This window comes from Chrysochloris asiatica, unplaced genomic scaffold (genome assembly GCF_000296735.1).
Source record: "Chrysochloris asiatica unplaced genomic scaffold, ChrAsi1.0 scaffold00183, whole genome shotgun sequence".
NCBI classification, from domain to species: domain Eukaryota; kingdom Metazoa; phylum Chordata; class Mammalia; order Afrosoricida; family Chrysochloridae; genus Chrysochloris; species Chrysochloris asiatica.
This window is the reverse complement of record NW_006408701.1, coordinates 1,031,893-1,045,826: the sequence shown is the minus strand read 5'-3', so window position 1 is coordinate 1,045,826 and position 13,934 is coordinate 1,031,893. Positions and strand designations below refer to the sequence as shown.

The 13,934-nt window shown below is 46.2% G+C and overlaps 1 pseudogene; it reads left to right on the top strand.

The window, feature by feature from the left end:
* The first annotated feature begins 5,633 nt into the window (after positions 1-5,633).
* LOC102838887 lies at positions 5,634-13,415 on the top strand (annotated as a pseudogene).
* Positions 13,416-13,934: the final 519 nt, after the last annotated feature.

Genomic DNA, 13,934 nt, shown 5'->3' with positions numbered 1-13,934 from the left:
TATGAAAATTAAGGAGTCCTGGTGGGGCCCTGTAGGATAAGCACTAGACCACAAGGTCGGTTTGAACCACAAGGTCAGCAGTTCACACTCACCAGTGTTCCTCAGAAACCCTACAAAGGGTTGCTGTGAGTCGGAACCGGCTCGATGGTATATAACAGCAACAACAAGAGAATGAAATTTCATAGGTTGTAAAGCATTTAGAACAGTGCCTAGCATGTAGCAAGCACTCAATATCGTGTTTTAAAAACAAAGACGTAAATGTTAGCAATTCTCCTATTAGGGCCATTTCCTTTTGTCTTTTGCTTGTGAGTTTCAAGGCTTTCATTTACGGACCTTGGACCCCTTGCTGCTTTTTTGCCTCTTGGGGAAAAGTTGAATGGTATGACGCACCTCTTACAGAGGAAAAACAAAATAGTCTAGATCTAGGTGAACAAAGGAAAGATTATAGCAGCTAAAGTTTGGCAGTTAGAACCCATCCAACTCTTCCATGGGATTTGCTCCCGTAAAGATTACATTCTTGGAAACCCCATGGGGTCATTTTCCTCTGTCACATGGGATCACTATTTGTCAGAATCTACTCGAAAGCACCTAACAATAACAAGGAAGAGCTCACTGCACCAGAAGCTGCTCGCAGGGCCCGCTCTCTGCCTCCAGAGACCTTCCCCAGGCAGTCCCTTATGGAAGAGTTGTGCTGCTGAGCTGAAGTTCTCAGTCTCCCCAAAGATGTGAGTGCTTCTATGACAACAGATCTTGTCCAAGGTGCAAGACAACAGCTTATAATTCAGATCTTTGTCTCTCGGTCCTTCTGCTAGCGACCAGAGATGCTCTGTGGTTTTCAACGGGCTACGATTTTCCACCTCACTCCTCCTAGGCCTTCTCTACAGGCCTCTCCTTTCTGCATTTTCCCCACAAAAGTATTTTGCCGTCCTAAAAAAGCAATTTTAGGCAAAGGAAACAAGTGGAAATTGCTACAATTTGATGACCTTGACTTATGGATGTAGTACCTCAAACTGCTAACAGAGAGGGAAGGAGTTTTCACATCATGTATCAATCCTATCCCCTCTGTACACAGGGTAGATAGGGACGGGCAATTTAGACATTGGCTACCTAAAATGAGGGGTGGGGGCACTATAAAGGCATTAAGCAACTGGCTTACAAGTTTTCAAAGGGACTTGAGTTTCAGAGTTTGCAGGGGAAGGTAGAGTCCCCACTGAATAGTTTTCATTTTGTCTAGATGGGTCTGGTGAAAGGAGATGGGGATAAGATTCTTATGATTCAGTAGTGAATAATTGTTATCATGACTAATTGTGACTGTCATAACTGTAAAGGTAGAAGTTTTGTAACAAAAAGGGGGGAGTAGTTAATCGTACAGTCCAGGAACAGAAGACCCTAGGACCATCAAGGGAAAGAGCATGAACAGAATGTGAGACCCTATCCAGAGATGCAGTGACGCCAGAAATGGAGGCAGAGATGAGGACATGGATGGAGAGAGAGAGCAGCTGAGGATTCTAGACTTGTGGAATGAGAAAGACTGAGTGCTGGAGGCCAGGAGGCAAGCTTACAGAATTTGCCTTTTGGTTGTTTAAATGATTATATATTCCTGAGTATTTGTGTGTACATCTCCCTCAGAAAAACAAAACAAAACAAAACAAACCCAGGGGGAATGGAAGTAAGTGCTGTTAAATGATGATGCACAGAGGAGATTGTCATCATTGCAATGAAACAATGAGTGTAAAACCGATGTTCTCCCATGTAAATTATTAATTCAATTCACAACAAAAACTAAAAAAAAAAAAAAGGAATCTTGCCTTCCAAGAGATCTAGCACCAGAATGATTTCCAAAGTCAGCTAGCCAAGGACTCCTGGGGAGGCTCTGGGGAAGGAGCCAGAGACTGTCGTCATTTACAAGGGCTTCAGGAGGGATCCTGGATATCCGTCAATGACGCCTGGAGACTTATTGGAGTTACAGAACCCCTCACTTATTGAAACTGTAAAGACCCTGGTTGAGGCATTTGAATTATGATGTTGGCGAAGAATATGTTGCCAGAAGAACAAACAAATTTGTCTTGGAAGACGTATAGCCAGAACACTCCTTATAAGTAAGGATGGCAAGATTTCATCTCTCGTACTTTGGACATGTTGTCAGAAGGAACCAATCTCTAGAGAAGGAAATCAGGCTTGGCAAAGAGGAGGGTCAGCAAAAAAGAGGAAGACCCCACAAAAGCTGGATTGACACAATGGGCTCAAACACAACAATTGGGAGGATGATGCAGGACGAGGTAGTATTTCGTTCTATTGTGTACAAGGTTGCTACGAGTCGTGTTGTTGTACCTAACAACAACAACAATGCCCTTGATCACATCCAATCACATTCCCTGTGTCTTGTACTCAGTCAGGACTGAGTCCACAAATACCAAAACAGCAAGTGTTCAAAGGACACTTTCCAGGTCTGCCCACACACAGTTCTATAAAAAGGAAACAATAATGATTTTTTTAAAAAGTGTATCCTTAACAACCAATATGGATGCATTCCGCAAACATTTGTGATGAACAAGGTCCTGTGCCAAGGACAGAGGGAAAGGGAAGCATCTGCTTTAATTCCCAAACATGAATTAAATGTGGACCTTGGCCTTGAGGAACCTGTCCTCAACCAGAGAAGCCAGTCCAATAAATAATTAGGTCTAATATGAGATCAAACTTATTCAATGATTTGACATTTATTAGGCACTGTGGTAGGTACTGGGCATACAACAGAGAAGAAGAGAACATTCTTCTTCATGGAATTTCTATTGCAATGATAGATACTGGTGGTTCAGTGGCAGACTTCTCATCTTCCACGCAGGAGAGACCTGGTTCCATTACTAGCCAATGAACCACACACACAGCCACCACCTGTCAATGGAGGATTGCTTGTTGCTATAATGCTAAACAGGTTTCAGCAGAGCTTTCATATTAAGAAAGACTAGGAAGAAAGGCCTGGCAATGTACTTCTGAAAATCAGCCAGTGACAGCCCTAAGAATCAGACTCTTTATAGAAGTTGGTCAGGAAATTGAGCCACAACCAGGACTTTGAAGGACATCAAAAAGACACAGAAACAGAGACAGCCATTCACTGGATTAGAATTATTCTAAGCAGACACAATATAAGATTTGGGAGAAGGTGTGTGCTGACTTGAAAAAGGAGAAGAACCTGAAAGTGAAGGGACTTGTTTGGATACCTACCAAGCCTCTAAGAATCACTTCAAAGAAAACTCCTTGTGGCAAAAGTTCTAAAGATCTGGGATCATTTCCAGATAAGAATCCACAAGCAGCTCATCAACTTGTACAGTCCTTCTGACATCTTTAAGCAGATTACTTTCATCAATTCAGAGCCATGAGTAGAGGTTGTTGTCCTTGTTGCAGATGTTTAAATTAACTTATTCTAATACATTGATTATCAGTTGCTAAAAGCAAGCATCCAACAAAAAAGTCTCACATGCATTCATATGAGGGTAAGTCAAATAAGTATTGCTCTTAGAGCTTATTCCAAACAGAACGTGTTTAAATGTCTCTGCAGTCAGTGAATGGCTGCAGACAAGTTCTCTCAGGAATATATTCGTCTTTGTCTTGATCCTTGTTGGTAAGTGCCATTCAGTCGGTTCTGATTCATAGCGACCCAGGATAGGGTTTCTAAAGAGTGACTGGTGAGTTCAAACCAACCTTGTAGGCCAGTGCTTATCCTACAGCAACATATCACGACTCCTCTCTCAATAGGGCTACCTTCAAAACCCAGGCCCAACCATGAGGACTTGCTAGAGCCGTTCAGTTCACAGCAGAGCGGTCAGCTAAGAAGGTTATCGTGACTAATTTTGGGATCCCAATGTGGTAATCTGAATAGATGTTTTTCAGAGAATACAAGGTGATTGATCACAGGAGCATCTTATGAAGAAGTTTTAAGAACATTGAAACCTATACCAGTGAGGAAAAGGTCAGGAATTTGTTCCATCATAACAATGTGCCTGCTCATTCTTGAAGGGTAGCAAAGGCTGTCTCACAAGATTTTTTTTGAAACCTTACCACATCTACTCTACAGCCCTGATCTTGTCCTGTTTTATTTTCCAAATTCAATAAACATTTTAAAAAAACAGAATTCTCCTTCCTCAAGGATGCCGAAACTGCCATTTGGAAGTAGTGTAAATTGAATAGTGCAGAATTCTTTGGGGAAGGGTTAGAGTGATGTGTATAGATACCCCATCTTCATGTGGGGTATCTATACATTGGGAGGGGGTGGTAAGTGATGTATTTGGAAGATGTAGGGGTTCTTTTGGCCAGCTCATAAGCAGACCTGCTGCCACAGGCAAAGGAAGGGCACCAGCTCCAAACAGCATGGCTACATCAAGGGCACAATGAAGGACACCATCCATGACCCTGGCTGAGGCGCAGCCCTTGACAAGATGGTCTTCTGGAACCTGAACTTGTCTAAGTAGTGGACGCAGTTGTTCATTGCAGCAGAGGGCTTTCACACGGGCCAGTTAGTGGACGGGAAGAAGGCCCAGCTCAACATTGGCAATGTCCTCTCAGTGGGCCCCATGCTGCCCTCAGGCTCAAAAAAAGATCATCTCCTCAGTCAACAAACCATCGTGAAGGCCAGTCTTGCCTACCACAAGTATAAGCCTAATTGAACCTCCTGGCCATATATTCAGGGTATGATGAGGAATCCCATGCAACATCCCTTCAGAGGTGGCAACCGCCAGCATATCCGCAAGTCCTCCACTATCTGCAGGGACGCCCCTACCGGCTGTATATTGGGTCTTATTGCTGCTCTCCGGACTGGGCAGCTCCAGGGAACCAAGACTGTGCAGAAGAAAGAGATCTGGGGCTGAGGACACAATAAAGCTTGTCTTCCTGCTAAAAACCAGTTCAGGGCCTTGGAAAGGAGGACACTCAAAAGCAGGGAAAAGATGGGCACATTGCAGGTGTTGCTGAGGGAGGCAGAGGAATCATTTTCTCAGTGCCTATTATGTTTGGAGTTCTGCTATGGTGCTGTAGGATAAGCACTGGATCGCGAGGTCTGCTTGAACCAAATAGACCTCAGGCCTCAGAAATCCTCTACAGGATTGCTGTGAGTTCGAACTGACTTGATGGCACTTAACAACAATTCATTTTGGAAAGAGCCCACCAAAGGATCCACGGGAGAAAAACCCTGGTGATCTGTTCCTGTAAAGATTAAAGATTACATCTTTGAACACCCTATGGAGCTGTTCCACTCTGTCACATGGGGTCATTATGAGTGGGAATTGACAGCACAGAATGACATTATGTTTGGAGTCCACTTTGCAGTACTGATAGCAAACATGAAGAGACTAAGGCACAGTGGTCCTTGCCCATGAAGTCTGAGAGTGGCGATGTCCTGAAAGACTGGTGAGGTAGTGTTCCTGGAGATGTCAGAGGTAGCCTCCAGAGGGCTTGGACTTCAGCCGCGCCTTGCATGAGTGTCTGGTGGGTTTGTGGAGCTAGTTTGTGGAGTTTGTCTCTCCAGCTTGCCTAGAGGATGGGGAGTGGGAAGAGAGACTTGTTTTGTAAAGAGCAAAGGGGACACACCTTTTTCAGACTCTGAGGAGGATCAGGATCAGACTCTGATCAGAATCAGGGGGATGCAGATCTTTGTGAAGACCTTGACCGGTAAGCCAATCACCCTTGAAGTAGAACCCATTGAGAATGTCAAAGTGAAGATTCAAGACAAAGAAGGCATTCCTCCTGACCAGCAGAGATTGATCTTTGCTGGGAAACATCTGGAAGATGGGCGCACACTGTCTGACTACAACATCCAGAAAGAATCTACCCTGCACTTGGTCCTGCGTTTGAAGGGAGGTGTCTAAGTTGTGCCTCCTTCCTTTGAAGCTTTCAAGAAATTTCATTGCACTTTTCTGTCAATAAAGTTGTTGCAGTCCCCCCAAAAAGACTTTCAACAGATCGCAGAGGAGCCATATGGGACTCGTTCCTGGGTGATGCATTTTACTGCTAAACCGAAAGTTTGGAGGGTTGAGTCCACCTAAATATGGATCAGATGACTTGGCAATCTACTTCCCAAAATCAGTCATTGAAAACCTTATGGAGCATGGCTCTACTCTGACACACATGGAGTCACCATGAGCAGAAATTAACACCACAGCAAGTAGTTTGGTTTGGTGTGGATCACCTCTTGGGATCAGAGGTCCTGAGTGAAACAATGGGACCATTTTGCCAGCTCCACCTCCAAGTTTCCTCTCCCCAGTTTCTCCCTCCCTCCTACAAGGAAGCCCTAGTGCATTCCATTATCTGAGAGATTTAAGCATCTCACTCTGGGAGTCTAGTCAGGTCTAGTCAGGCTCCTTTCCCAGCAAGTCCGTAAGAGCTCAGTTACTGCAGGAGCTGGAGGGATGAGCTCTCTCCCTCCCTCAGGATGATTACTTCTTTAGGGTGGTAACTACTAGTAGGCCATTTCCTTCCGGACTTTCACCCAGACCACCTCTTCCACCAAATTCTGTGGCGCCTCTGGGCCTTCCCCTTTCTCTTCACATGTCTGTAGATAATCAGACAAATTCTGCTCACGAATGAGTTAGGCAATATTCAGTTGTTGTTGTTCAGTGCCATCGAGCTGATTCTGTCCCACAGTGACCCCATATAGGTTTTCCAAGGAGCAGCTGGGGAACTTGAACCACCGAAGTTGCAGTTCAACGACTTTGCAGTCTGACGCATTAGCCCACAGCGCCAGGACTCGAGGCAATATTCAGTGGTGGCGGCGGCGGCCGTGTGCCGTGGAGTCGGTTCCGACTCATAGCGACCCTGTACAGGGTTTCCGAGGCTATAAATCTTTACAGAAGCAGAACGCCTCATCTTTCTCCTGCAGAACAGCTGGTAGTTTCGAACTGCTGACCTTGCAGTTCACAGCCCAATTCGTAACCACTACGCTACCAGAGCTCATTGGCAATATTCAGTATAGGCCCCCAAATCGACAGAAATATGAAGGCACTTCAAAAAGTTGGTGGGGAAATTCCATTATCTTTTAATTCCACTTTTCCACCAACTTTTTGAAGCCTTGTCATAGGGAGGAAGCCTGGTGGCATAGTGGATAAGCATGCTGGACTGCCAACCAAAAAGTCAGAGGTTTGAACCTACCCGCTGCTCCAGGGGAGAAAGATGTGCCGATTCGCTTCCGTAAAGTCTTGGAAACCCCTAGGGATTTGATTTGGTTGGTTTTCAGGCACCAGTAGATCAGAGACAAAGACAGGTTTCCTTCCTGCTATGGTATGCAGATCATTTGGATTGTTTTATTGGTAGGGTTAAGAATGGATTGGAGGTTGAGTTAAGAGTGTTGTTGTTGTTAAGTGTCCTTGAGTTGGTTATGACTCATAGCGACCCTGTATAAGGTTTCCATGGAGCGGGTGGTGGGTATGAATTGCCAATCTCATGGTTAGTAGTCAAGTGCTTATCCTACAGCACCACACCAGGACTCCTGGAGAAGAGTGGTGTGGCCTAAAGTAGCGACAGTAGGGGCAGGGCTGGGTTGATGAAGTGAAAATGTTAAAGATAGAACAGGTCTGACTGGGTGACCAGGTGTGTGGAGGTGTGAGGTGAGAGAGTGCACAGGTGTCTGGTGTCAATTACTAAGACAGGAATCATGAGTAAGACACTGTGACTTCGAGGAGGGAGAAAGGAATGAGTTTTGTTTGGATATAGTAAATCTGAGTTGCCTGCGGGACATCCAAGGAGCCCTGGTGGTGCTGTAGGTCAAGCATTGGGCTGCAAACTGCAAGGTTGGCAGTTCAAACCCACTAGCTGCTCCATGGGTGAAAGACGAGACTGTCTGTCTGCTTCTGTAAAGTTTTGTGTGTTTTTAAAAATGTTTTATTGTAAAGTATGTGATAGTTTACATGGGAGAACATTCGTTTTATATTCATCCTATTGTATATCGTTTCATTGCCAGGTTTACAATCCCCTCCATGCATCATCAACCAACCAAAGGGCATATATACTACAAGCCTGCCCCCCTGATCGTCAGCTCTGTAAAGTTTTACAGCCTCGGAAACCCTAGAGAGCAGTTTTACTATGTGGTATAGGGTTGCTGTGGAGTCCTGGTGTGGCTCTGTGGGTTAATGCACTCAAAGTCACTTTGAGCCTCAGGGTTTAAGGTTCAAGCTCACCAGCTGCTCCTCAGAAGCCCTATACAGGGTCGCTCAACAGCACTTAACAACATTGGAGTCCTCTCCACAGAGAGTGGGTTTGCTTTCATTTGGTTATAAATTGTGGTGTCAGAAAGCATTTGCTGAAAGATGTCTGTGAATGCTGAGTGTGTGTGTATGTTGGGGGTATGGAGGGTCTTTGCAGGGAGTTGTTGTTAAGTGCCTGTATAGGGTTTCCAAGGAGCAGCTGGTGGATTTGAACTGCCGACCTTGTTCGTGGTTCACAGTCTAGTGCTGACCCTACAGCGCCACTCCAGGAGTTATAATTCTGTTGAGGTTCAATCCCTTTTCAAGCCCTTAGTGTCCATAACCTCCCCATCCCATGTGTTAGAGGCAGGGCCACGCCTCCCTCTCAGCTGCACAAGATGTTCTCAAGCTGATGCCAAGAGCTATCACTCCCCATCAGCAATTCCGCCAGTCAGCATTGGGCGGAGCAGTGTATGTGGTGGGGGCGGGGAGGGGAGGGGACCTTTCCGCAGAGGTTGGGAGACAACAGTTGCAGCCTGAACTTCCTGAGAACAGAACATCGGGCTAAGAAAAACCTCTGTGTTGGGGGAGGAAGGTGGTGAGGTTCCTTTCGCCCTGAGTGTTAGCAATAATCAAGGGCACTTCTTGGACAAGATGAGAGCTCCCACACAGGGCTCCACACTGGGCTTCTGTTGTTCTAGGAAGAACTCTTGAATGCCAGCCAGGCTTCTAGTCATTGATTCAGTCAGCCACTGAGGACTGGTCTTTGTACTAAGTGCTGGCGGCAGGGGGAGGCGGTTGGGGCCAGGAACTATGACCATGGAGAGCCAAGGTACAAACATAGAACATTCCTTCATGCAGTGACAGACAACAGAACAGGTTAGCAGCGTGTCCATCCCTCAGGGCTCCCAGAGAAATTATCTAAGGGTGAAAAAAGACGGTGCATATGGCCCTATAGGAGACAGGGCTCATATATGCCTGCACACAGTGAATGACCCAGAATACTGGGCTGGTTTTCCTCCAGGGAGGATCACAACAACCTTTTCCAAGAGGCCCAATCACACAGCAAAGTTTCCAATGACACCCTCTCCTTCAACCCCTGCTGAAAAGCAAACAGTGTCCCAAACGTAGAATCTGGACTACCCTCAGGAGAAGCTTCCAGAGCTCTGAGTAACATCCTGGAAGCAGGAGAAAAGGGTTTGCCCTGTCCTCTTTATAGTCTCTAGTGTCACCAGCCTTTCTGGAAAGCCTCCAACAATAAATTACAGGGAGCCAGGAGCCAGGCCAATGGGACAGAGGCTACCCTCACTCAGTCAGCCTTCCTCTTCCCCTCGATCTTTCCTGGTTGCCAGTGTGCCTTCCAGTGTCACTGCGGGTGTCCCTGGCTCTCCTCCACCCCTGTCCAGGCAGAAAGAGGCCACCTACCCATGGAGAAGCCACTGATAAAAGTCTTAACCCCAGGCCCTAGTTTGTGGACCCTGAATGAATGACACTGGAAGGATAGGAGGAGGGGTGACCACTCTCAGGACTTGGAGATAAAATTTGGCCTAGAGGTTTGCTAGAGTGGGTTCCTTCTGGCCCACAAGGACCATTTGTTAGTTTCTCAGAAATGTTGTGAGCCAGTTGTTAAGCACAGCTAATTATAATAACCCTTTCTCTTAAGTAGATTTTGACTCAGTGACCCTATGGGATAGAGTAGAATTGCTCCTTAGGATTTCCAAAACTAAATCTGTATGGGAGCAAAGAGCCTCATCTTTTTCCTTCAGAAGGGGATGGTGGGTGTGAATCACCGACCTTACAATTAGCAGCCTAACACTTAACCCATGGTACCACCATGACTCCTAAACACAGCTGTTGGTTTAAAAAATATTATGTAAACTTGAAATTAAATATATTCTATTAAAAAGAGACTGGGCGCTCTGTAGGATAAGCACTGGACTGTGAACCACAAGGTCAGCGGTTCAAGCCCACCAGCAGGATAAAGATTAGGTTTTATGCTCCGGCAAAGATTTAAAGCCTCAGAAATTCTGGACAGAGTTGCTATGAGTCTAACCAACCTGAGAGCTTAACAGCAACATTAAAAACAAAGGTAATAAATATCTAATGCTCATCACTTCCTAGTGGTTTTACAATATTTTACTAAGAACTGTGCCCTTTATGTTATTTAAGTCTACAATGTCTGCATGCTGGAAATGTATAGTGACTTTGCCCCGTTTCCAAACCTCACGTTGAAAATGGCAACTTGAAATCAACTAGGCTGGAGTATTTACAACTGGGAAATCAGCAAATGCTACAAATCAGGGCTTGATATACTGTTGGGTGATTATCTAGACCTGCAACAGTGATGGGAAACATCAGGTCGATAGCACAGATTAACCTTAAAAATGTGTCATGCATGTTTGTAGCTGTTACAATGTGAGTAATATGCCCCCCCCCAAAAAAAGGAGGAAATAGTCTTCCAGTACTTGAAATTCATCAACCTATTCAATAAAGTCACTCACATCACTGACAAAGGAATGAAGGTCTGACACATGTCTTAGTTTTTTCACACATGAACCCAAACATCAACCAACATCTGCAACCACCTGTTGGCTACTGAAAGAATTCAGCAAAAACCAAATCAAAGCATTCTGTGAGAATCAGTTGGGTATCTGGAATCCACAATAAATACCATCGGATAATTTACTATTATTTGTAATTTGTATGCTTTGCATGTTTTATAACAGTAATTTATAATAAACGGATGGACATTCATGTATATACACAGGTGGTGATATTGGTACTTACATGATAGGATTCTTGTCTTCCATGCAGGACACCTGGGTTCGATTCCCACAGTGTGCCTCATGCACAGAGACCACCTGTCTGTCAGTGAAGGTTTGCATGTTGCTGTGATGCTAAACAAGTCCAGCAGAGCTTCCAGACTCAGATGAACCAGGAAGAAAGACCTGTCAATTTGCTTATTTATGAAAACTAGCCAATAAAAACCCTGTGGATCACAACAGTCTAACCCACATCCCATCATGGGGATGCCTTCGGACTGGGCAATGTTTCATTCTGTTGTGCATTGGGTCACCCGTCGACTTGATAGCAGTTAGCAGTAGAAACAACACATATATACATGGATAAACACCACCCCACCCCACCCCCCAACTCCCACCGCCAGAATTAGTAAACATTTACCAACACACTTCTGGTTAAGCCCAAGGTTCAGAAGTACTTTGGCACCAGAAATAGATGGTTCTATGGGTGAAAGGTATGGTGCTGTGGGTTAATGCGCTGGACTGCAAGGTCGGTTTGAACTGTAAGGTTGGCGATTCAAGCTCACCAGCCACTCTTCAGAAACCCTATACAAGGTCGCTATGGGTCGGAACCAGCTCAACAGCACAAAAACAAGATGTGAAAGCTACTTCTACCCTGACCAAAACCTAGTAGGAGACAGACATGTTACTGAAAAAACAAAAAACAAATATGTGTTATTTAAAAAAAAAAAAAAAGAAGAAGGCAAACAAAAGCCTTTGTTTGGTCTCACTACGTTGAAAATGGCACAAGTTGGAGATTTTGCCTCTTGTTCACTGTGGTATTTTTGGTACCAGGTTAGTGTCTGACCCATAGGAGGTGCTCAATCAATCTATCTTGAAGAGGAGAACAGCTCTTCTATACTAACTCTGATCTACCTTCTTCTTCACAATATCACTCAGAGAGGGCCGTGACTGCAGCCATAGGCCTGTACGCCTTACCCTGGTTTCCTTGCTGCACTCTTAGCCCTGCTCCAGCATATCTCATGGGCATCTGACAGGAAGGTTCTCGCCTTTCCTTCTGGACATTGGTATTGAGCTGAAACCTGACTGGCTTTCCAGAAGTTAGCCTAGGTTAGCTTGGTGACTCTATCGCCCCTTGGATCTGACAAACAAACAGCTTTGGTGCTTATGTGGACAAAATTCAAGGCAACGAGGGGCGAGTAAAGGAGACAAGGGAAGTCCAGAAAAACACAACCCAAATAAGAGGATACTTGGCTTGAGGAAGAAAAACAGACCAGGCTCCCAGACTAGAAACCTACAGAGATTTCCAGTTCTACTTACCACTTAGTAGTTGTGAGACCTTAGGCTTTGGGTAAGTCATTTTACCTCTCTGCTCTGCAGTCAATTTATGTAGCAAATTGGCCTAGAAGAGCTCTTTGGTGTTTCCCAGCTTGGCAGGTGTTGGGGGTTATTGCTGACACATACATATGCCTACAATCTGAGAGGAGGGGCAGGAGAATGTGAGGCACCAGAAAAAGACTGAAGCTTGAGAGAGGTGTTTTAATTCGGCGCAGGCGGCGGGGCGGAGCTGGTCCCGTTGTGCTGCGGCTCCACGCGGCCTGCAGTCCCGGGCCCGCGCTGCCAGCCTGCCCGCTGCCCCCTGACCGGACGCCATCCGCGAGGGCTGGTTCCGCGAGACCAGCCAGGCCTTGTCGCAGCAGGTGGAGCAGCTGCTGCACCATCAGCGCTCGCGGTACCAGGACATCCTTGTCTTCCGCAGTAAAACCTACGGCAACGTGCTGGTATTGGACGGCATCATCCAGTGCACAGAGAGGGACGATTTCTCCTATCAAGAAATGATTGCCAACCTACCCCTCTGCAGCCACCCCAATCCACGCAAGGTGCTGATCATTGGAGGCGGGGACGAGGGTGTCCTGCGGGAAGTGCTGAAGCACCCCTCCGTGGAGGCTGTGGTCCAGTGTGAAATTGATAAGGATATCATTCAAGTCTCTAAGAAGTTCCTGCCAAGTATGGCTGTTGGCTACTCCAGCTCAAAGCTGACCCTCCACATTCGTGACGGTTTTGAGTTCATGAAACAGAACCAGGATGCCTTCGATGTTATCATCACTGACTCCTCAGACCCCATAGGCCCTGCTGAGAGCCTCTTCAAGGAATCCTATTACCAGCTCATGAAGACCGCCCTCAAGGAGGACGGCATTCTCTGCTGCCAAGGCGAGTGCCAGTGGCTGCACCTGGACCTCATCAAGGAGATGCGGCAGTTCTGCAGATAGCTCTTCCTGGTGGTGGCCTACACCTACTGCACCATTCCCACCTACCCCAGTGGCCAGATCGGCTTCATGCGGTGCAGCAAGAACTTCCTGTGCAGCCGCTGACGCAGGCAGACTCAGATGGAGCAGAGACAGCTGCGATATACAATTCCGACGTGCACCGGGCCGCCTTTGTGCTGCCTGAGTTTGCTCGTAAGGCCCTAAGTGATGTGAGCTGAGCCCAGAGCTGCCTCCACCACCTCGGACCAGGGAGCCTCCGGGTATCCGGGCCTCCACAGCCCCACACAAGACCCTCTGCTGGCTCTTACCCACCAACCAAGTGTTACCAGCCCCAGAATGCTGCTCGGCCTGCCCTGCTGGGCAGACTGTCTCTTTCTCTCTGTCTAGCGTCCAGCCTCCAGCCTATACCAGCTGTAGACAGCGCCTTCTCTGCCTTCTGTCCCCTCGCTCACCAAACATGTGTATTTATAACAAAAAAAAGAATTTCTTTTAAGAAGAAAAAAAATGTGTGGAATATTAACCAATTTGTGAGGCAAGCTGAAAACAAGTATTGTTGCTTCTGAAAGATTTGGATAAATTCATGGCTGATAATAAACTAAAGGAGTCCTGGTGTGGCGCTGTAGAATGAGTTCGGAACCGCAAATTTAGCGGTTCAGACTCACCAGCCACTCCTCGAAAACCCTAGACAGGGTCGCAATCAGTCGGAACTGACTCGAGGACATTTGACAACAAGAGTT